Source organism: Rhinatrema bivittatum, chromosome 1 (genome assembly GCF_901001135.1).
Source record: "Rhinatrema bivittatum chromosome 1, aRhiBiv1.1, whole genome shotgun sequence".
Classification (NCBI taxonomy): Eukaryota; Metazoa; Chordata; class Amphibia; order Gymnophiona; family Rhinatrematidae; genus Rhinatrema; species Rhinatrema bivittatum.
This window is the reverse complement of record NC_042615.1, coordinates 160,419,851-160,444,487: the sequence shown is the minus strand read 5'-3', so window position 1 is coordinate 160,444,487 and position 24,637 is coordinate 160,419,851. Positions and strand designations below refer to the sequence as shown.

The window sequence follows — 24,637 nt, the reverse complement described above, 5'->3', positions numbered from 1 at the left end:
CAAGGATAATCAGTGGAAACAGGATTTATTTTAAAACTTTTATATACCGACATTCGTTTGCACGTCACATCGGTTTACAATGGAACAGATAGTTAAACGAAGAATTGGAAAAGGGAGAGGAAAATTACATAACATTTTAGGAGAAATTACAAAATTTCAGGGGGGATAGGTTATAGGTACAGGGTGCTTAAGATACAGAATGCACCTGAGCTTAACTTTCAGTGTCACAGCAAAGGGTCTGATTATTTATGTTAATGTGATATTTCAGTTTTGTTTCGTTTTTTTAAGTTAATTTGCACAAATTTAATTTCACTTTGTCATTATGGGGTATTATATGTAGATTGAGGAGGGAAACAAAAGCAAGTTTGCTTACTGTAAAACGGTGTTTCGTAGATAGCAGGATGAATTAGCCATGCTGTCTGGGAGTGTGCACGCGACCGGAGTAGGTGGAGTTTTCTTAGTCAGTTTTGAGTCTGTGCAACTGCACGGTCATCTTCCCGCGCGATCCTCTTCTTTTCTCCTCAGTCTCTTTATAGCCAAGTGAGAGGTAACAGTTAAAGAAGCTGATTATCATTAGCCTGTCTAGGGAGGGAACACATGGCTAATTCATCCTGCTATCTACGGAAACACTGTTTACAGTAAGCAAATTTGCTTTTTCCCCGTCATAGCAGGGCTGAATTAGCCATGCTGTCTGGGAGTCCCAAGCTCCTGGGTTGTGTCCATGTAATACGACTCTTGGAGGTTCAGGACACCAACCATTAGGCAGAGTAGACAGTCTCATCGATTATGAAGGGTTGACAAGACTGCTGAACCTAGTGCTGCATCGGAGGATGCTTATTGCTCAATACAATAGTGTGATGTGAAGGTATGAATGAAGGACCAAGTTGCCGCCTTGCATATGTCCAGTAGTGGAACGTTTAAGTGCGCAATAGATGCTGTTCTGGTACACCTTAGGCCTTTTGTCGAGTTTAATTGAACATTTGTTGTTACAGAACTCAATGCATTGCGACAACCAATTGGCGATGGTTCTTTTAGAGACGGGTTGACCAGGAAAGGAAGAGCTGAAAAGGCCTGGAAGGAGAATGAGTCCTCTGTTTGTAGTAAGCTACAGCTCTTTTGCAGTCTAGCGCGTGTAGGAGTCTGTCTCGCTCACTGTTATGAGGCTTTGGCTTGAAGATTGGTAGAGTGATGGTTTGATTAATATGAAAAGCAGAGACCACCTTGGGAAGGAAGGCGGGATGAGGTTGAAGGGTAACTTTGTTGTGGTAAAAACTCCAAGTAAGGGGGATAGTGAACCAAGGCTTGCAATTCACTTACTCTCCTTGCTAATGTGACGGCCACCAGGAATACCGTCTTCCAGGTTAGGTATTTTATGTGGCATAAATCTAAAGGTTCAAAGGGAGACCTTATTAGATGTTCTAGGATGACGTTTAGATCTCATGTACAGGTGGCTTTGTCATGTGTAATGCCTCGCATTAATCTGGAAACCAAAGGTTGATTAGAAATGGGAAGGCCATTATGAGAATGTTGAAAAGCTGCAATAGCACTGATATGTACTCAAACTGACGTGGCAGCTAGACCAACTTGGTAGAGAATATGGAGATACTCTAGTAGTTATATGGATGTAGATGAGAAAGGATTCAGGTTCCGTGGTTTGCACCATTCAGTGTAACGATGCCATTTTCCTGCATAGTTACGTCTGGTTGAAGGCTTCCTGGATGCTATAAGTACATCTTCCAGTTGCAAAGGAAGGCCCAGGTGTTTCAATATTTGCCTTTCAATCTCCATGCTGTCAGATGGAGGGAGTGATGCATTGGATGGAGGAGGGAGCCTCCGTCTTGAGTTAGTAATGTTTGGTGGTTTCCCAGTAGAATTGGTGGGCGAATGGAAAGTTGAATGAGATACGCATACCATGGTTGTCTCGGCCATGCTGGAGCTATGAGAATCATGTCCGCTATGTCTTGAATACATTTCTGAATTGTCCTTGATATCAGCGGTATGAGGGGGGTAGGCGTACAGTAAGCCCTCCGTCTATGGAATGAGGAAGACATCTGGAGCGTATCGAAGTTTGCTGAGGTAAATGGAGCAAAAGGCTTGTGTCTGACGATTGTTTTCCATGGCAAAGAGATCGATTGCTGGGAAGCCCCACTGTCGGAATATGTTGAGTGCTACATCCTGATTTAAAGTCCACTCATGTGGGTGAAAAATTCTGCTGAGGCAATCTGTCGTGACGTTCTCCAGATCTGGCAGACAAGTGGCTTGAAGCTATACTTTCTTTATGTTCACCCAAAGCAGTATTCGAAGAGCTTCCTGACAGAGGGTCCATGAACCGGACTCTCCTTGTTTGTTTATGTAGAACATGGTGACCTGGTTGTCTGTGACCACCATGAGGCATTTTCCTTGAACTTGAGAAGAGAATGTCTGCAACGCTCTCCAGATTGCATGGAGTTCCAGGAGGTTCATCTGGTACGTGGACTCCTGGGAAGACCATAGACCTTGAGTTTTGAGATGGGCTCCCCAACCCTTCCTGGAGGCATCTGTTGTGAGCGTCAGCTGATGCGGAGGCACCCGAAAGAGAACCCCTGAGGACAGGTTGGTGGGAGAGATCCACCATTGAATGTCTGTGAGCATTGGTGTGGTAAGACTTATCCTGGAGGAGAGAGGTTGCAGGAACTGTGACCATTGAGTTTTGAGACCCCATTGTAAGTGGCGCATGTGTAGTCTTGTGTTGGGGACCACATGGTTAGCCGCCGCCATATGACCCAGCAGTTGAAGGACTTGGCATGCTGATGCCTGAGTGACTGCATAATCTTTGTGCTAGGCATTAGAGAGTTTGCATCCTGTCTTGTGGAAGGTAGGCTCTCTCCTCCAATGTGTTGATGAGAGCTCCTATGAACTGCAGTGTTTGGGTAGGTTGTAGATGTGATTTTTCGTAATTTATTAGGAATCCTAGTGTTTGAAGACAGTTAATTGTGCGTATTGTGTGTGCTCATAGAGTAGTCTGATCTGAGGCCAGTAATAACCAGCCGTCCAGATAAGGAAAAATCTGGCTCGATAGTTGTCTGAAATGAGCCACAACTGTTACAGTTCAAGGACTGTGGTAGTCAGATAGTGGACCCTTGGGCCGGGCTGCCAGGGGTGACAGTATGGCAGACCGGAAGGCGGAGTCAGATGCCTGGGAGGACTTCACCCGGAACCCGGAATCCCCCCGGGAGGAGCCCGTAGGGATCCAGGCCCTTGGGGCTTAGGCTGTGCAGGGGAAGTTCAGAGGCTGCACAGAGGGAGACAGTCAGGTAGCCAGAAGGGAGCAGGCCCCGGATCGGGTCAAGGTGGAGAAAGAGCAACAGAGTCCAGAGACGATCAGAGGCTGGGCCAACGCTGCGTGGACAAGGTCAGGGCAACCGTCGAATGGAAAGAGTTCTGTAGCAAGCGGGGTCTGGGCCGGTAGCAGGCAGGCAGGCGAAGTGCTGAAGCGAACCGGGATAGAGACAGGTAGCAGACAGGTAGGCAGTGTACTGAAGCAAACCGGAGTCGAGGCGGGCAACAGACAGGCAGACAGCGTGCTGAAGCAAACCGGGGTCGAGGCAGGCGGCAGACAGGCAGGCAGCGTACTGAAGCAAACCAGAGTTGAGGCGGGCAACAGACAGGCAGACAGCGTGCTGAAGCAAACCGGGGTCGAGGCAGGCGGCAGACAGGCAGGCAGTGTACTGAAGCAAACTGGAGTCGAGAACCAGGAAGTCAAACGAGAACGTCACTGAAGCAGGTACAGGAACAGGAGGCAACTAGTATTCAGAGAACCTCGTTGCAAGGCGTCTAGTAGGAGACTAGACGCCGGTTAAATGCGGTCCAAGGCGTGACGTCAGCAGAAGGGGCCGTCCCGAGCTTCCGGGTGCTGGGCGCGCGAGGCAACCGAGAGGGGCGGGGCTTCTGGCGGCCTGGACGGCGTTCTCCACGTGGCGAGACAGCGGCCTGGCGGCCTACGGGACCGGAGGCCCGGCACGGTCCTCCGCGGACCGAGATGAAGGTAAGCGGACCCAACCCTGAACATGGGGGAGGCGGTCGGGACCGCAACAACCACCACCGCTAAACATTTCGTGAATACTCTCGGGGCAGATGACAGGCCAAAGGGTAGAACCTTGTATTGATAGTGCCTGCTCTGAACTCGAAAACAAAGGTAGCGCCACGAAGAGGAGTGCATGGGAGTATGCATCCTTGAGGTCCATAGAACATAGCCAGTCATTGCGTTGTAGGAGGGGTAGGATGCTCTTGAGAGAGGTCATATTGAACTTTTCTCTTTGGATGTGTTTGTTGAGGTTTCATAAATCTAGAATGGGGCGAAGGCCTCCAGACTTTTTTGGGATGAGAAAGTAATGGGAATAGAATTCTTGATTCTGTTGTTGAGGTGGGATTCTCTGAATAGATCTTTGAATTTGTAGGTTCATAATTTCTTCTTGGAGGGCTGGTAAGTGGGTCGATGTACGTCGAAGAGGAGGTACATGAGGAAGGGATGAAGATTCATAAAGTTCAGGCGATAACCTTCCCTGATGATGTCGAGCACCCAACGATCTGAGGTTATCGCCTTCCAATTGTTGTAAAAATGCTGAAGGTGACCTCCTATAAATGGTGGTGGGGTTGGCTCGAGGTAGCTCAAAAAGCCGGCAGTTGCTTCTGTGGAGCTGTGGTTCCCTGTTTCTGTGGTCGCTATTGGCGTGGGCATCCACGTAATTGGTGAGGTTGAGAAGAAGGTCTTGGTTGACCATAATGTTGGGAACAGTATGTACTGAAAGGTTTGAAAGATCCTCTTGGGTAGGATCTTCTCCTATAAGAAGGGTAAAATTTTCGAGAGGCTGGGTGAGACTCAGAATGGGACATGAGAGACAGTACTGCTGTACTTTGCTCTTTTAGATGAGATACGGTTTCTCCAAACTTATCCCCAAGTTGGGTGTGGGCTTGGCCGGTAGAAAGCCACAAGAAAATAGAATTATAATTACAATACAATAAACCTTCCATATCAAAACAGCACTAACTGCCAGCACTAAAACAGCAACAAACCTACCTAAGAAAAAAACAGCACTGCAAATATTACGCAGGCCCTAAAACACCATTACAATTCCTATTAGGAAACTAGAACAAGCCAAGCTGCTATAAATCCCTACACAGAAACTATATGCTAGCAGTATACTTCATCTCAGTCAAACATGCAGAATACAGACAGACCCTCAAATGTAAAATAAAGAGAGCGTAAAAGTAAAAATAGAAACGAGAAGACAAAAACTGAACTGGAAACTGCAACAAGTCAGATTCTGCAGGCAGTGCAATTATTTTTTTCCATTAACAAACATTCAGCATCATGGCCACGCCACTGAACATCTCGGCTAAGTTAGCTGGATATGTTTATCTGGATAAATTTCCTAGCTGACTAGCTTTTGAATATCTACTCCAATAATTCAAAACTAGCAAATGCAACATCTAATAATTTAAAAACCCATATAAAAAAAATTTCCAGAACACCAGTAAAATATTTCAAAACAGACACATCAAACACCACCCAATAATTAAAACTAACAAGATTTTAAAACATCCCCTACTCTCCATACCTGGGAATTTTGGATTTGCAGATGCCCTAAGCTTATCATGGAAGAGGGGTTATTGGGCAGTGACTTTCTCTTCTCACACAAAACACACACAGATGCTCTCACACACAGTCACACAAGTGCTCTCACACACACAGGTGCTCTCTTGCACATATGCACGCAAGCGCTCTCACACATGCTCTAGCACACACACTTTTTTTTTTTTTAACTTAATTTTTCAAAACATCCAAGTTAGAAAAAAAAACAGTGTACATTGGAAACACAAGGAAAAAAAAAAACAATGAAAATTTAAAACAAAATACTGAAATTACCAATTTGAGAAAGTCACATTGCATTTTCCTTTATAATCTCAAAACAATATTAAAAAAAAAAAAAAAAAAAAGAGAAGAAAGCGGAACAAGTAAAATAGCAAGAAAGCATAATACGGATAAAGCACACCTTGAAAAAGACCACCTTACATAATAATTCTGGTTAAGACTTAATTCAGACCATGTGGGAGTAATCAGTTCAACCAACAGCTTTAGATTCCAAAAAGGATTTCAATTGTTTAGGTACAAAAAATATATAACAATCATTAATAAGTTTGACAATGCACTTATATGGATAGCAAAATGTAAATGAGGCTCCCAATGCGATAGTATCCTGCATCAAAGCTAAGAAACCCCTCCTTTTTTCCTCAAATGATTTTTGATATATCTGGAAAAGCCCATACCATTTGACCATAAAACAAGGAATTTAAATCTCAAAAATATAAATCGCATAACCTTCTAATATCCTGCTCAGAAACAAAGATAACTAATAAAGTACAACGCTCTATGATCTCAGATCCAGAGTTTTCCAAGAAATTAGTACGATTAAATTCCACTGAAGGAGATGGACCTTGAGAATAATGAGGGGAGGACCCAAGATGGCGGTCCGAGGCAGATGCAGTTCACTCCGTCTCCAGTTTACCTAATTTCTTCACTGGATTTCCACAACAAATTATGCCCCATAAGAGGAAGGGTAGAGTGAGGATTTTTCCCTCTGAATCCTCACTCCCCTAGGATTGTGTCATCACGGACTTTGTTGCCTCTACCCCAGAAACTACACTGGTATGCCTCGCTGGCGGAACGGGGAAAGAAGGAGTGCCGTTCTCGCCGGGGGAAGTCTCTCTCTTATGCTGCCGGACCCCAAGACACCGCTGTTAACTGCTTCCCTGTGCGGGGCCGTCGCCCTGGCAAAAATCGGAGGTCTATGCCAACCGTCCCCAGTCTGAGGGAGACTACAGCTCACCACAGGCAGGAGGGTCTTATGGAATCTCACCGCGGAGGGAAGTACCCATGGGTGAAGGTGCAGTTGGTGGAGCCCAACCATTAGCCTTCCCTCATGAAGGGGGAAGTAATTTCTGGATTTGTATCAACTGGTGACCGATTAGCACTTAGACCCTCTACAACCATTACCAAACCAGTGGTAGTAACTTCAGACTTACTTTGAAAAGATTTTCTTTATGGAGGGAATTGATCAATACTCTGAAAAAATATTTCCTTGATAACAAAATGGAAACTCTCCCATTACTTTGGGAAAATTCACAAACCTAAGGTTCAGATGTCTGTTTCAGTTTGCCAGCATTTCAATCTTTCTAGAAAGGGAGTTAAAATCTTTAAGCACTGAAGCTCAAAAATCTTTTTAACATTAGTTTGTGCAGTTTGAATTGATTTATTGGCTTCTGTTATAAGCTGATCGTGCCTCTTCACCATAGGTTCTAATTTCAATGTAATAAACTCTAATTTATTTATTTTTTTAGAACAATCATTAATAGCTTGTCCAAACTTGGCCATTAATTCCCACAATGAGTCTAAAGTCACTGCCCCTGTTTGCTAGGTATTGAGACTGACTCACCAATGCAGAGAAGATGTTCTAAACAAGATGAAGTTAAGGGAGAAGTTTCAGATGTATTTTTGGCTTCATCAGCCCCCCGTCCTCAATGGAGTCAGGCCTGAATAAAAGCTCACACTTCCTTCCTCAATGAATGGCATTCATTTCTCACTACTCTGGCGCTTTGCTCTGAAGAAGCCCCTACTCCGCAGTTGCTCCGATTACCTCATCAGGCAGGTGGCAAGCCTTCCCTTTCAACCGGCAAGGGTTGCAGAGCTAGGAGGCTAAAAGCAGCTTCCTCCTCTAGTGAACCAAGCGCTCCTTCGCCAGGATTCAAAACAGATGTTATCCCTCAAGATGGTGGCTCTGGGGAAAATGAAAGTTGAAATAAGCTGCTGGCTATCAAGGTGAATGGGCACGAAGGTAAAGACCCTCACCTTCCCCTCTCTCTTACATGGCTTTATTCAGGAATAAGTTGCAGAAAGTGTTAGGGGAAATGCATAGCAGCTAGAACACATTCTCCAACAAGCAGCTATCTTACTTCCCCTCTCACACACACACACTCTCTCTCTCACTTTCACTCACTTCTTCCTCCCTCTCGAAGTAGAAGCAGCCACAATCTCCTCCTTCAGCTCCCACAGCCAACAGAAGATTTCTTCTTCAGGCCACAGGGGCCAATGCTGCACTAGTCTCCTGCTCCTTCCAGCAGTTCAGACCCTGCTGTTAATCTTCTGGTCTCTACCCACCATGCTGCCACTTCAGATTAGCATGCGCTGCTCCTTCTCCAGTTCCAGTCAGCCATGCTATTAATTCCAGCGGGTTCACATTGCTCATCTTCCTCAAGCCCCCCTCCAGCCATAATGCTTGTTTTAGGCTGGGCTGCATTGTTTCTCTGGAAGCCTTGTGGTGCTCTTGACAGCATGTGGCTGGCCAGTGGCATGGCACCTATAGCTGAGGCCATATTGGCCATAGGTATGCTAAGGCTCTGGATGTACTCCCAAAAAAAAAAAAAAAAAGGGAGAAAATCTTAGTGCAGCTAATACATATTAACCAATATCCTTATTAAATTTAGACATTAAGATTTTAGCTTCAGTTTTCGCAGCATAAAATGAGTGTTCTTGTGCCAGACCAAACAGGATTCATGAAGGACGTCATGATGTAAAAAACACTGGCAAGAAGGTAGCCTGTAATAAACAAAGAGGTAAACAGTATATAGTGCTCAGTTTGGAAGCCAAAGAAAGCTTTTGACAAACTTGCATTGAATTACATGTTTTGGGTACTGGAAATAATAGGAATTAAAACATTAATTAAAACAGTCAGTAAAATGTTCCACCCCCACAAACCTCAACGGAACACCAGAACTTCTGACAAACGACTACTCGAAATACCCACATATCCCATGGCAAAGCTTACGAACACCAGAAATAGAGCTCTCTCCATAGCGGGGCCAAAACTCTGGAATGCCCTACCATGCTACCTCACCAATATCATCGAAAATAAATCATTCAAAAAAGAACTGAAAACCTGGATCTTCAGCCAGACTTTCAATGATGATTTAAGCAAATTACAATTGTGATGCCTCAAGCCTCCACTCCTTCACCCCTCTTCTCTCTTCCGCATATATTTACCCCTTCCTCCTCCCACTGCCTCCCCCTCTATCCCCCCGACCCCTACCTCCTACCCAATCCCCCCCCCTTCTTTCCTTCATTTCCCACTCATACTTTCTTGTATTTAGAGCACGAGTTTGTATATTCCTTCCTCGTTTTTCGTTTCTATATTCTTTTTCGTTATTTGGCTTAAGTTATTTTAGTTATTTCCTGTTACAACCTGCTCCATGACCTGCTATACGCATATACTTTTGTTTCACTACTTGTTCTATGTACCATTGTTTCGTTTCAATGTAAACCGGGGTGAAGGCATGCGCTAAACCTCGGTATATAAAAGCTTCAAATAAATAAATAAATAAATAAATAAATAAATAAATAAATAAATGCAAGCACATCTGTTTCAAGCAGAGAAGGGCAACCAAAATGAAAAGGGGCAAGGAATGGCTGCTCTAAGAGGAAAGGCTAAAGAAGTTAGGGCTTTTCAGTTTGGAGAAGAGACAACTGAGGGTGGATATAATAGAGGTCTACAAAATCATGAAAGGACTTGAACAAGTTAATATAAATTGGTTATTTACTCTCTCAAATAGGACTAGGGGGAACTCCATTAAGTTAGCAAGTAGCTCATTTAAAACAAATCGAAGAAAGTTCTTTTTTCACTCAGCGCATAGTTAAGTTCTGGAATTCATTGCCAGAGGATGTGGTTACAGCAGTTAGTGTAACTGGGTTTAAAAAAGGTTTGGATAAGTTCCTAGAGGAAAAAATCCATAAACTGCTGTAATTAATAAGCAATAGTAGCTTGAGATTTATTTAATGATTGGGTACTTGCCATGTACTTGTGACTTTGATTTACCACTGTTGGAAACAAGATACTAGGCTTGTTGGACCCTTGGTCTGACCCAGTATGGCATATCTTATGTTCTTAAGTTACCATGCATCCTGCCACGACACAGGCAAGTCATTTTCAAAAGTCACTGGAACACAATTCCTTTGTGATAGGTCCATGTCTATCTCTGCTCCACCCTGCCTCCCTTCCTTTGTTTTAAAAATTGAATAAGAGACTGGTGGGGCTTTCAGTGTCTTTCTAGCACTTCTTTTGGTCACAATAGACCTCTCCATGTCTGCATGGTCTGCTTCACAGAGGATGGTATGCCACACAACATTTTTATTAAGGAAGGTATACCTTGGGCTTGAAAAGGTTGGGAAACACAGATATACAATAGCTTGATCCAGTCAATAACATAGCCAACTATATCATAATTAGAAAGTACACTCGGCATACAATCAAGCTATAGAATCTGCTGCTAGAGGATGTGGTCAAGGCAACTAATATAGTGGGTTCAAAAGAGGGTTGGATAAGTTCCTGAAGGAAAAGTTCATAAACAGTCATTAGACAGGTAGACTTGGGAAAGCCAGCGCTTATCTCTGGGAAAGAGATGCAAGAAACAGATCAACTGCTGGGGATGTGCCTGGTTCTTATGACCCAGATTGGCCTTTGTTGGAGGCAGGATGCTGGGCTTGAGGGCATTTCTTAGGTTCTTATGATTCAAGAGAAAAACAGAAACCACTTTAGGCAGAAACTTAGGCTGGATGTGACAGCACTCTGTCATGAAAAAAAACTGCAGTTACAGAAAATAAGAAACCAGTGCCTATAGTTCACTGACTCTTCTAGCCAAAGTGACAGCAACTAAGAACACTACCTTCCAGGTAAGAAACATTAAAGAGGCAGACTCCATCAGCTTGTAGCGAGGTTTAATTTGTTGCTCTAGGACGACACTGAGATCCCATAGCACAGGAGGTCTCCTGACTGTTTTATATGCTACAAGACCTTCATAAACTTAGACACTAAGGGATAAAGTGAAATTAGTTTCCCTTTCACTTGAGGGTGGAAAATGCGATGGCACTGAAGTGTACCTTCACTGATGAAGTACTAAGACCCAAAAAGGATAGGGAAAACAACTACTGAAGCAGGTTCTTAAAAAAACAGGTGAAGGGATCCAGGGAATCTGCCTGGCACCAGGTCAAGAAATGTTTCCGTTTAATTCTATATACCTTTTAGTGGACAGCTTCCTTACAGAAATCACAGTATCTTCAACCTACTTTATTTATTTATTTAACAGCTTTTAATATACCGGTGTTCGTGCGAGCACATCACGCCGGTTTACAATAAACTTGCGAAAGGAGGAAATTACAAAAAACAGGGAGTGGGAGATGGAGCAGGTTTGAGAAAAAGGGGGGGGGGGGGGGGGGGAGAGGGGGGAAAGTAAAGGAGGAAGAAGATAGCAGCTGAGAAATTAAAAGGAACGTAACATTATTTACATGAGAGGCAATAAATGAGGGATAAACATTGTCACAAAGTTACAGCGGATAATGAAGGAAATATGGATTGTATGGAGTATATATATGGAGGCTTATTTACGGAAGTTATGGCAAGTTTGATAGCTCCAGTGACAATGCTAAAGACTTACTCCTGGGGGAATTCTGCGCACAAAAACAAAAAAAACAACCTTAAAATTCTGCGAACTTTATATTGGTCAAAATAGCACAATTTACATGACAGTTTTTAAGTAATTACATTTTAAACTAATTCAGAAAAAATGTTATTGCTTAAAGATGCAGAATTTTAAATATTTTGAGCAGAATTTCCCTAGAAATTCACTGTAAGAGTGTCCCTTCCACTCACTCTCCCTACTCCCCTGACCACTTTGCCCTCTCAAGCCCCAACTCCTCCACCTGCCGGCATCTCTCCCCTCCACCACTAGGCTCAACCCTTTCCACTCTATCGCCACTCCCAGAATTTGACCCTGTTCTCAATACTGCCCCTCACACAGGCTCTCTCTGTCCCTCTCTCTCATACACATATGCTCCCTCTCTCTAGTACACATACACACACCCTCATACAGGCTCTCTCACTCTCTCACACATACCAATCCCCTCATACAGGGGCCCTCTCTCTTGCATACACACCCACACTAGCTCCCTTTCTCTCTCTCGTATACACCCTCACACAGGCTACCTATGTCTCTCTCTCACACACCCCTTCACACAGGCTCTCTCACAAATGCACAATCCCTTCACACAGGCTAGCACCCTCACATACACAGGATCCCTTTTTCATACACACTAGCTCCCAATCTCTCACACACATACACACTCCTTCACAATCTCCTCATATAGGCTCCCTCTCTCTGGCACCCACACTCAAGTACCCCTCCTGCTCTCTCTCTCACACACACACACACACACCCACCCCCCGGTTACCCTCCCTAGTCTCTATCACACCCCCCCTCACCCTCTCCCCTCTCTCTCTCACATGCTCCTGCTCATCCCCCTGCTCTCTCTCACACCCTCCACTCACACACATTTACTCTCACAGAGGCCTTCCTCTTCGCCGCGAGTGGAGCACAGCATGCAAGGGCCTTCTCCTTCACTGCAAACGGTGCGTCCTCTGTTCGCAGCATGCCAGGGCCTTCCTCTTCGCCGCAAGCGGAGCGCATCCCGTGGCGGCCTTCCTCTTCTCCGCGAACAATGCGCGCTCCGATCGCATTGCGGCAGGGCCTTCCTCTTCGCCACGAATGGCGCACTGGGACCTTCCTCTTCTGCACAGTAGGGGAATTCTGTGCAAATTCTGAGCTCCACAGTAGCGCAGAATTCCCCCAGGACTATAAAAAAAAAAAGAGTACTCAGGATACATGCTGTCAGTTTGAGACAGAGGAGGATCAGGTGACAGATGACCCACCTCCTGTGTTACCAGTGCTGGGTCGGTTCCTACAGGAAGAAGAGAATGGACCAACAGTTTGGTGAGATAGGAGAGCCACAGCTGTTTGGGCTATGCTGGTGCAGGGAGGATGAGTCATGCCCAGTCCTGAGCAACTTCTGAACTGTTCTCGCCACCAGTGGAAGAGGCAGAAAAGCATTCAAATTTGCAACCCACATGTCTGGCCCCCACACTCATCTCTCTCCCCCCACCCCCCAGCACATGTCTGGCCCCCACACTCATGTACCTCTTCTTTTTGATTGTTGCCAGTTAAGTGTTCACTCCCTTCAGGGTTCAAGCCTTCCGTGGTGCATAACAGCTTCCATGTTCATCAGACACTGTTGCTTGCAGTCAGTACCTGTTTGCCCACGTGCTCCTCGTGGCCAGGCCTCATCAGTAGCAGCAGCCAATGACAGGGACAGCTGGGCTCAAGTCCCACTCACCAAGTCCCAAAAAAAAGCTTAGACGTAGGCATAGAAGAAAAATGGTCGACTAACAGGGAGGAGGGTGGGTCAGCATGGCTAATTCATCCTGCTATCTACGGAAACACCGTTTACGGTAAGCAAACTTGCTTTTTCCCCCGTCGATAGCAGGGCTGAATTAGCCATGCTGTCATGGGAGTCCAAAGCTCCCGATCACGCTGTCGTACTTGAGTCAATTTTGTGCGTGATTCTTGAAGTGGTAGTCGACCCCTTGTTTCACTGTGTAAGTTCTATGTCCTCCCTCTTCTTCTTTTTTTTTTTTAAAAGAGGATAAGGATTGTAGTATAGCTCGACCTAGTCTCGCATCAGTTATTGACTGCTGCTGCGGAGATGTGCTATGGACGTTGCCATTGCTCTAACTTGATGAGCGTTTGGAAACGTCGGTAGAGTTTGACCTTGTTTGTCATAACAAAAGGTTATACATTGCACTATCCAGCTAGATATTGCTCATTTGGTCACCGGTAGACCTGGTGCGTTAGGGTTAAAGGAAACAAAAAGGTTGAGAAGTGCACTGAGCAGATTGCGTTCTCTCTTTGTAGTACGCTAATGCCCATTTGCAGTCAAGCGCGTGGAGCATACACTCCCCGTCATTGGAATGAGGCTTGGGAAAGAATGTTGGTAATTCTATAGTTTGATTTAAATGGAATTGCGATATTGCTTTTGGAAGGAAAGTTGGATGAGTTCGAAGAACTGCTTTTTTGTGGAAAAACTGCAGATATGGAGCGTAGTGAACTAAGGCTTGCAATTCACTGACTCTTCTTGCAGAAGTAATTGCTGTTAAGAATACCACTTTCCAGATTAAGTATTTTATGTGAGCCGAGTCCATGGGCTCAACTGGTGGCAACATTAGTTGTTCCAATAATATGTTCAGGTTCCACGGCACTGGTGGTTTAGCGATTGGCGGGCGAACATGCATGAGGCCTTTGATGAAACGAGACACCAAGTGGTGAGTGGAGATAGGCTGATTTTGGTACAACCTGTGATAAGCCGCAATTGCACTAATCAAGGAGATCACGAGGCCTGAAGCATATAATGAATAAAGGTAGTCCAGGAGTAGCTTCGAGGAACAATCCAAGTGGGGGATTTTATTAGATGTGCACCACTTGGTATACAGTTTCCATTTAAACCCATAATTGCGCCTAGTTGATTGCTTTCTAGATTCCAACAACACTTGCTGGGCTGTTGCAGAAATGCCTTGTTCATTTAATAGGAGCCGCTCAATCTCCACGCCGTTAAGTGAAGAGAAGTGTGAAGTGGATGAAGAAGCGTACCTTGTTGTTGGATTAGGAGATCTGGCCGATTCGGCAGACGAATCGGGTCTGTTATGGAAAGGCAAAGTAGATAACTGTACCATGGCTGTCTGGGCCACGCAGGTGCTATGAGAATCAATTGTGCCCGGTCTGCTATACATTTCTGAATAGTCCTCGTTATGAGCGGAATCGGAGGAAAAGCGTACATCAGGCTCTCTTGCCAAGGAATCAGGAATGCATCCTGTGCTACTCTGATGGGAGTTGGCCATAGTGAGCAGAAACGAGGAAGCTGAGCGTTCACTTCTGTTGCAAAGAGATCCATTGTTGGGATCCCCCATTGTTGAAATAGACTGAGCTACATTTGGGTTGAGAGTCCATTCGTGAGGATAAAACACTCGATTTTATCTGTCCACTCTGGTATTGGCAATTCCTCAAGTATGCTGCCTGCAGATGGAATGCTGGTGTGCTGTTTGGAAGATCAGCAGGGCTTCCTGGCACAGGGACCACGAATCGGACCCTCCTTGTTTGTTTATGTAGAACATTGCCACTTGGTTGTCTGCGTAGACCATCACTCTGCGTCCCCGCAGATGGGACTAGAACGCTTGGAGGGCATTTCGGATCGCCCGAAGTTCCAATAGATTGATTTGTAAGTGTTGTTCGTACGGGACCATAGACCCTGTGTTTCCAGGAGGTCTAAATGGGCTCCCCATCCTTCGCGAGATGCATCCATGGTCAGGACTGCATTGTGAGGAGGTGGGATGAACAATGCTCCCTTGGAGAGGGTGGATTTCTAGAGCCACCAGTTGATGTCCGTTGCCATCTCCGAGGTATTAGGCGTTTTGCAATGGTTGCGAGTATTGATTCCATTGTTGCTTCAACCCCCACTGTAGAAGACGCATGTGAAGTCTGGTATTGGGAACAGTGAAGATGGCTGCTGCCATATGACCCAGCACAGTCAGGATTCGTCTTGCCGTCGGTTTGTGCGTGCAGAGAAGAATCCGTAGTAGGCGACATTTCGAATTTTCTGTCTTCCGGTAGGAATGCTCTGTTGCATATAGTGTCTAGTCGAGCGCCAATGAATTGTAGATTTTGAGTTGGTTTCAAGTTCGATTTGTGGTAATTGATAATCAGTCCCAGACCGTTCAGACAGACATTCTATCAATTGTTGAAGTTGTTCTACTAACATCTGCGGGCTCGAAGCTACTATGAGCCAATCATCCAGATATGGAAAGATTGTCATTCCTTTCTGATAAGTGAGCCACCACTATTACCAAACACTTGGTGAAGACTCTGGGCGCTGCCGAGAGTCCAAAGGGGAGAACTTTGTATTGGTAATGTTGCTGCTTGTATTGAAAGCAGAGGTACTGCCTCGAGGACAGATGGATGGGAATATGTGTATAGGCATCCTTCAAGTCTATTGAGCACATCCAATCGTTTGGTTATAGAAGGGGAAGAATGGACTTGAGGGACACCATTTTGAATTTCTCTTTGATTAGATACTTGTTTAAGTCCTGGAGATCCAGGATTGGACGGAGTCCTCCCGATTTCTTTGGAATGAGGAAATATGGGGAGTAAAACCCTGTGTTCAGGGTTGTCTGTGGGACAACTCGGATTGCTTGTTGTTGTAGAAGCATGGAGACCTCTTATCCAAGTTGAGGGTGATACTTTTGTATTGACTGATGTTGTAAATGAGGGAGGAGGGGTTTCGTTGTAAATTGAAGTTGATATCCCTGTTTCACTATATCGAGAACTGACCGGTCTGAAGTGATCGCTTCCCAGGCAGGTAGGCATTGTGGAAGTCTGCCCGGGGGTGCTTGATGTAGTAGTGGTGGCTGTAGCTTCAAAAAGACTGTGTGGACTTTATTGGGGCTGCCGGTTGTTGTGCCTGTTGCCTCTGGGTCCGTGGCTTTCCCCTCCTATTTTGTGATTGTTGTTGTTGAGTCTGCTGCCTTTGATACGGTGGGTATGAAGGTTTCAAATAAGGTTGAAAAGAACGATACGGCCGTCTAGCAAAGGTTTGGCACCGATTGTTACCAAAGTATCGGCGTGAAGAGGAAAATGAAGATGGGGTCATCAGAGACTGTACTGCTACAGCCTGCTCCTTTAGCTGGGTGGCAGTAGTTTGGAATCTTTTCCCAAACAGATTGTCCCCTGTGCAGGGTAAATTTGCGAGCTTGTCGTGAAGGTCTTCCCTAATAGCACTAGCTCTGAGCCATGCTAACCGTCGAGCTGCAAGCCCTGAAGCTGAAGCTTTCGAAGAGTTTTCAAAGCCCTCGTAAACTGCCTGTAGTAGGTGTCTGGAGCATTCCTCCATGTCTTGGAGGGGCTGTGGAGTTGGTTGTGCCGTAGAGGAAAGCAGACCTTTAGTCACTTGAATACATTTGTACATGTATTGTATCATGTAGAACTGGTGAGTGTGTATTCGCGCCTCCAGCATAGAGTTTTGGTAGATTTTCCATCCAGACTCATCTAGTGTACGATTATCTTTTCCCGGAGGGTAAGAGGTGTGTGACTTTGATCGCTTGTAGCGCTGCATAGCCGATTCCACCACGATGGATGTGTGTGGAAGTTGCGGCACAGAATAGTAATATGCTTTTGGCATACGGAACTTTAAAAATCGGTCTTTCGCAACACTGCAGAAAGGGTATGTGGAGTTTCCCACGACTTTCGAAGGACCGTTTCGAGTACTTCCTGTGGAGGTAGTGAAGCCAGCTCCCCTGGAGCATCAAAGATTTTCAGAAGACCAAGTGTTTCTGACCTTGGGTCAGGTAACTTCTGGACCTCTAAGTGGAGGATAGTTCCAAGTTTATCCAAAAACTTATTTATTTATTTATTTATTTAATTTCTTTTCCTATACCGATGCTCAAGACTAGGTCTTATCGTACCGGTTTACAATGTAACTGAGGGGAAACCAATTAACATCAAGGTAAGATAAATCCTCAGGAGGAGAGTAAGGCTCCTGTGATTGATCTGGGGGATCTGAAGGATATCCTGTCGTAGAAGAAGAAGATGAGTGAGACAAAGGGGAAGCCCCCAGTAATGGATGTTCGGTAACAGGCATGTCATGTAAATTGATGGTGTTGGTAAAGGCTCTGGTTGTATAGGGTTTTCTTCCTGACCCTGTGTTTCAGGAGAACTAGGTGAGGAAGCATCTGGTAACTGAAAGGAGGATTGAAGGGAGTCAAAGAAGCCTGATAGAGTCTCAGATAAATGAGAGAATGCCTCCATTTGCGAAACAGGCTTTCTTGGACGTGGAACCACAGCTGGAGGGGCTGGGGTGTCGTCTAAATCAAGCATTAAGGGTAGTGTGTGTGTGACCGTGGAATCTGATCTTCATGATTCTTTGTTGTCCCTTTTGCAGGAGGTGGAAGGGTATTTTCATACCACGGGCGTGCATAGAGCTGTTCAGAGAACATGAGAACGAAGAAGAGGATGTCTGGGAAGAAGAAATGCTGACTACATCCCTTTCCGAGGCATGTTTTGAGGTTCTGGCATGAAGCGATGAAGTAGACTCCGAAACTTCTCTATCCGATGTATGACCCTTCTTTTGTAAATGCCGATGGGCATGACCTCTCCTGGAGGACTCATGTTTTTTATGGGGGCGTGACTTCTTGTGTCTTTTCCCTGTCGGCGTGGATTCCAGAGCTGTTGAGTGTATGGAGGAATGCCTCCTCTTACGTCAATGCGTCAACTTTTGCGCCTGTGGCGTCGAATGTGGAGTCGAAGGCGTTGGTGCATGCGCCGGTTGCTTCGGAGGCTGGTTCGACTGTATCTGAGCCGGGTGCGTCCGGGTCAGTGTCTGTTCTAGTACTCTCGGCACCGGCTGCTCCGGTCTCGACGCAGGTTGCTTCGGTTTCGATGCAATCTCCGGTCTCGACGCAGGCTGCGTTGGCTTTGTATGATGTGTCGACACATGCGCTTCGCGCGCCGACTTAGACGACCTATGCATCGAGTGTTCCTGGCGCCATTTTCAGATGGCACCTTGCACCTGCGCTGGTGGGCCAGATCCCTGGGAGCAGCTTGGGGGTCGGGTGCAGTGCCAAACTCCGATTCCCTCCTTTTTCCTTAAACTCTCCTGGCCTGGAGAGTTTTGAATCCAAGGACAACGCTCTTCTCGCTGGTTGGGTTGATATTTTAGACGGGCCCGGCGAGGAATGGGATTCAGAGGGGGGGGGGACATACAAGCCACCTACCATCCGCTGTAGATCTTGGATCTTCTGGGCCCTCTGACGTCGGGCCCTCGGAGACATCTGGCCGCAGTTCTCACAGTCGGCTTGGATGTGCTCTGGCCCTAGGCAACGATAATGATCATGTCCGTCTGTTACGGACATGATCCGACCACAAGGGCAACGCTTAAAGCTGGGGGGATGACTGTCTTTTAGACATTCTCTGAGGAGAAGTGAGCTCCGTACGTGGAAAGAAACAGACTGAGGAGAATCTGTTACTTCCTGAACAGGAACACACGCGCAGCCGCAGAGTAAACAAAACTCTGACCTCTGCTTAACAAGCTCCGCCTCACGAGCCCTGATGGACAGTTCCCATGACAGTATGGCTTATTCAGCCCTGCTATCTACGGGAAAATAATGTACGTAGATTGGATTTTCAAATCTATGTACATTATTTTCTATTTAAAATTCACCTACACAAAAAGTACAAAATTCATAGATACTCTTTTCTAATGATTTTCCACTTTTCTTTAGTTCTCAAAGCAAATTACAAAACACTAAATAAATACATTAGACACATACAGTAAAATCCAAACAATATACCACTCACCCCAGCATACATCTTAATGCCTCTCTTCTTACCCACACATTCACCACAGAATGACATGATCACTGCCCTCAATCCATAAGCATATCCTATGAGAATATTAACCAGATCCAAAAGCATGGCAATAAAGTCAGGCCTCGGTCCTTTTCCAAAAAACAGAGATAATTAATATACCTTTTTCATAGGGAAAGCAAGCATGTACAAAGTACATAGCAAATTCGCCACTAAAAGACCAAGAAATATGTAAATATCAGAATATAAATACAAAGTGCAATAAAAGTAACAAAAACGAACTTCTTTTATGAGCAATTAAAGTTGACAGAAAGTCATAACAGCTTTATCAAATTGTAGTGAAATGATCAAATGTGAAAGATGATTGAGGAAAACAAGTTAAAGGATTAACTACCACATTTAAGACTAATCAGAGAAAATTCTTTTTCACTCAATGCACAATTAGGCTCTGGAATTTGTTGCCAGAGGATGTAGTTAGTGCAGCTGGGTTTAAGAAAGGTTTGGATAAATTCTTGGAGGAGAAGTCCATTAACTGCTATTAATCAAGTTGACGTGGGGAATGGCCTCTGCTATTACTGGCATAAGTAGCATGGGATCTTCTTAGTGTTTGGGTACTTGCCATGTTCTTGTGGCCTGGTTTGGTCTCCGTTGGAAACAGGATGCTGGGCATGATGGACCCTTGGTCTGACCCAGCATGGCAATTTCTTATGTTCTTATGTAGTTCTAGCAAATCACTTTTGATGCTAAACATTTCAGAAATATGGTTTAGCATTGTTGATATGTTAGGATTCATAGCTGTTAACTCAGCCAATGATAAACAAGAATGATGGTATGGTATGGGGATAGTAAGATTAGATTATGGAAATTTCGTAGAGGAGATTGAAGGATTTTGCAAAATGACAGTGGTAGGAATAGGCATAATATTAGAAATGATTAAATCATGTATATTCTCTTTTGCAGCAATACCCTGAAAATTGATATAAAAAAGCGAGCTGAACCTGTTTCTATAGATGGCTTCAATAGTGAGCACAAGTCTTGAGCAAGGACTATTACTAAACTTCCTTGAAGGAAGTAGTAGTACCACTGGTACTTAAAAAGCAGGGTTTAGTCCTAACTAATGTCAGTCATTATTGGCCATTTTCCAACTTGCCTTACCTCTCTAAAATAATTGAGAGTAGTCCATCGCCAAATCCAGAATCACTTGATTAAAGCTAATGCCTTCCATGTTAGCAAGTGTTCCAAAAGACAGAAAAAAGGATGAATGCCCTTGTCTGCTGCCTTTGACTGCATAATTCATGAGCTTTTGATGCAGCACTTGGGGTTTCTAGGATTTACAGGTGTAACACTAAAATGGTTAAGAACATAAGAACATAAGAAAATGCCATTCTGGGTCAGACCAGGGTCCATCAAGCCCAGCATCCTGTTTCCAACAGTGGCCAATCCAGGCCATATGAACCTGGCAAGTACCCAAAAACTAAGTCTATTCCATGTTACTATTGCTAATGGCAGTGGCTATTCTCTAAGTGAACTTAATAGCAGGTAATGGACTTCTCCAAGAACTTATCCAATCCTTTTTTAAACACAGCTATACTAACTGCACTAACCACATCCTCTGGCAACAAATTCCAGAGTTTAATTGTGCGCTGAGTAAAAAAGAACTTTCTCCGATTAGTTTTAAATGTGCCACATGCTAACTTCATGGAGTGTTCCTTTCTCTTGGATAGAACATATATCAGAGTATTATAGGAAAAGCTATGAAGTGTTTGCAACTACTCCAGAATATGGCTGCAAGATGACTAACTGGAGCAAACAAATGAGACAATTACTCCAGTATTAGCTAAATTCTCATGGCTTCCGACAGAATTTAGAGTAACATAGAAACATAGAAATGACAGCAGAAGACCAATAGGCCCATCCAGTCTGCCCAGCAAGCTTTCACACTTGTTTTCTCATACTTATCTGTTACTCCGCCCGCTGAGTTCAGGGCCCTTATTGGTAGCTTTCTCATTCTAATTTCCTTCCACCCCTGCCATTGATGCAGAGAGCAGTGTTGGAGCTGTATCAAAGTGAAGTATAAGGCTTAATGTTTGAGGGTAGTATCCGTCGTAACGAGCAGTTACCCCGATGTTTGTATACTCATACTGCTCAGATCAATGCCTTGTTAGATGTTAGCTGGATGTAAATCCTATTTCTTCATCCCCCCCCCATTGAAGCAGTGAGCTGCGCTGGATATGCATTCAAAGTGAAGTATCAGGCTTAATTTGTTAGGGGTAGTAACCACTGCAATAAGCAAGCTACTCCCACGCTTATTTGTTTACCCAGACTGTGCAATTCAGTCCTTTTTGGTTGTTGTCTGAATATAAACCCTCTTTTTTTCATTCCCCTATGGATGTCTATCACTAGGATGTCTTAAGTACCTAGCTGTGTTGTTTATGACTAGTGTTTTTATTCTTAGATATTTGTAAATTGAGGTTTTTAATTTTGCAGCTAATTAGGAGTTCTTTGAAGAGTACAAAATCTGCGTGTTTTTGCAGCACGGATATTACTGCTTGCTACTTTTTTCTGGCTGAATTAAATACATACATTTGTGCAGCTGAGAAGCAAGCCATCAGCATCAAAAAGGCACAAAAACAGAGTGGAGGACCAAAGCAGGCAAGGGGAGGGCTGCGAGAGTACTAAAGGAAGTGATGTTTTCTGGTGTTTTATCCAATAAACACCTTTTTTTTTTTTTTGCATTGGGGGTGTTATCACTTAAGCTTTAAAACCAAAAGCCCTCACTCATGAGATTTATGCTAGTTCCTACCAGATTTGTTAGTGGTCCCTCTTCTTTCTGCAGCTCAGCTGGTGACTACATGGACTTCACCATTTAGCTGTGTAGCACCAGCCCTTTGGAATAGGTTGCAGTACGATATCTTGGTGGAGAAGCTCAGATTTTACACCTAGGTAAGGAGTTTGAATTTCCCCTTAAAAGGTCATGTCTGGCTGTGAAGCTGCTGAGAGAGCTGGGATTCTCACCTTACACTATGGCTAGATCAAGGAAGAAGCTCCTTTCATTTCCTTAGGGATGTATTTTATTAAACTGTTTACCTGAAGTAGGTATTTTTTATGGGGAGAGGGTGAGTTATTTCAAAATGTAAGGCATATCAGGTAGTGCTCAATTGTGAATATGTTCCTCAGATATATTGTGAGGCAGAAAGCAAAAATGTATTCTGCCACTTCATACATCCACAGCCTAGGTTATACAACTTTCTCCATTACCAAATGACTTCCTGAAAGAATATTTGGGAAGAGAATAAAAACAGATTATTTTGTGATTCTTTAGTAATGTACCAGTTCACATTAGTCAAAATGCTTTTTCCTAATTGGAAAAACTCTATACAATCGCCCACATGAAAAGAAATACAAAAACATGTGGGAAAATGAAGTTATGACAAACCATACTGTGATCTTAGTGAGGAAAGTGCTTTATACAGACTGTAGAATTCTTTGTTGAGAAAATGTAATTTACTACAGGCATTTTTCAAACAACTTACTGTAAGACAGCCAACATTTTAAATCGTTTTCAAAACCTCCCCCCCCCCCAAACACACACAAGAAATTAGTGTGTGCGATTTGTAAGAAAAACACAAATAACTGTTGAGAACTTCTTTTTTTTTTTTAGTTTAAATGGTATTTGTTGCTAACCAGGAGCGTTCTTGCGAAGGATTGTCCCCTGTTATCCCCTTCCCTCTCGCCCTGAAGTCCATTACTAGCAAGAGATGTACAAATATGAACTGTAAATACAAACATATCCCCCACCCAGCAGTAACGTGATCCTCTTTCCTGGATACATACTGTTTTCTCTTCCAACAGCAAAGACATCAGAGAGCCCGTATTTCAGTTCACGTGTCTATCCGTTAGAACAGCTAACAGCTCTCTTTCTTGTCAGTTTATTTAACCGTTGCAGCAGCAGGGGAAATGCTGGGGTACCCATTAGCAGGTCTATCCGAAGAAGAAACCTACGCGGTCTCAACAGCATCGCTGAGTAATTCTTACATTGGTTCAATAAAAAGGTCTGAGCCTGCAGATTCCAGTTTTCTCCATGAATAGTACTATACATAGGACTCTCAATAGCAACACATAAAACCTTTCTAAAGCATTTCCCCTCACCATCACGTTTTATTTCTGAACCGCCTTTATACCTCGAAAAGACCCCCCCGGGTCAGGGGGGGGGGAGCAAAAGATAACAAGTATAAAACAGAGAACTGTAATAACTTTCTGGTACCCTGTCGCCACACGTCAAGAAAGCAAAACAAGAGAAAGCCGCTCACCCCGCTACAAACTCCCAAAGCCACTTCTATTTTCCACTCCCAGAACCTGCCATTTCCCAGAACTTGAGAATTTAACGCAGTCTTTCCACCAACAACCGGAGCCGACAAGGCTTCGGCGAAACTTTCGGGACAGCCGGAAAGGCCGGACAGAGCTGAGGGCCGCGTCAGAGACTTACTAAGGGATGCTGGCCGGCTGTGCAGGAGGCTCTGTCTGCAGAGGAAGGGGCGCGGGACTCGCGCCGCACAATCCGTCGCTCGAACTTCACTTTCTCCGACTGTTTTGATTCTACTGACACGTCATTCTTGAGCACGTGACCCGGATCTGCCGGCTACCCTGGGAGCCGCTGGGTTGGACTGGGCTGGGCGCACGCGGAGGGGGCGGGGCTGCGGTTGCTGTTGGTTGACGCACGACTGGAATTACTGGCGCGGTTTCTGCACTTCAGTCTGAAAGACCGAAGATATTTTGGAGCAGAGCTTTCGCTTCTCACAACTCTCCAGGGAATCCAATGCCAGTCAACTTGAGAGGCTAGCCACACATAATATGCATGACATAAATTTGCATATGCTGGTTTCCAATGGTGCAAATCTATCTTGTATTCATTGTTGCTATCCTGAAACCTGATTGCCTGTGGAGTCACCAGGGCATGTTTGGGCAGCCCTAACTGATTGTGGTATAGTCAGGGCTAGTGCATGAGTATTAGGCTAGTCTTCTGCCTTGTGCCTACCCCTACCCCCTCCCCCCCGGTCTCGGCCCTACTCCTACTACATTTGCGCTGCCGAGTGTGTGCTTCTCTGTGTCGTGAGCAGGATGGGCACTGTTTGCTGCCCGCCGAATCTCTACTTGTCTGATTCTCTGATTTGTTTTAAATGTGCTATTTGCTAACTTCATGGCGTACCCTCTAGTCATTCTATTATCTGAAAAAGTAAATAACCGATTCACATTTACCCATTCTAGTCCTCTCATGATTTTATAGGCTACTATCATATCCCTCCTCAGCCAT

The 24,637-nt window shown here is 44.7% G+C and overlaps 1 protein-coding gene across 3 annotated transcripts in view; it reads right to left on the bottom strand.

The window, feature by feature from the left end:
- SMIM14 (small integral membrane protein 14) overlaps nucleotides 1-23,962 on the bottom strand; it is a 235,850-nt gene extending 211,888 nt beyond the window's left edge. The window contains exon 1 of one of the 3 annotated variants that reach the window (XM_029589231.1): nucleotides 23,813-23,962. The gene's annotated coding sequence lies outside the window, so the exon portion shown is untranslated. Of the gene's footprint in view, nucleotides 1-23,636; nucleotides 23,764-23,812 lie in introns of those variants that run through there. The other 2 variants (XM_029589240.1, XM_029589248.1) reach the window with 2 other exon arrangements.
- Between the last annotated feature and the right edge of the window lie 675 nt (nucleotides 23,963-24,637).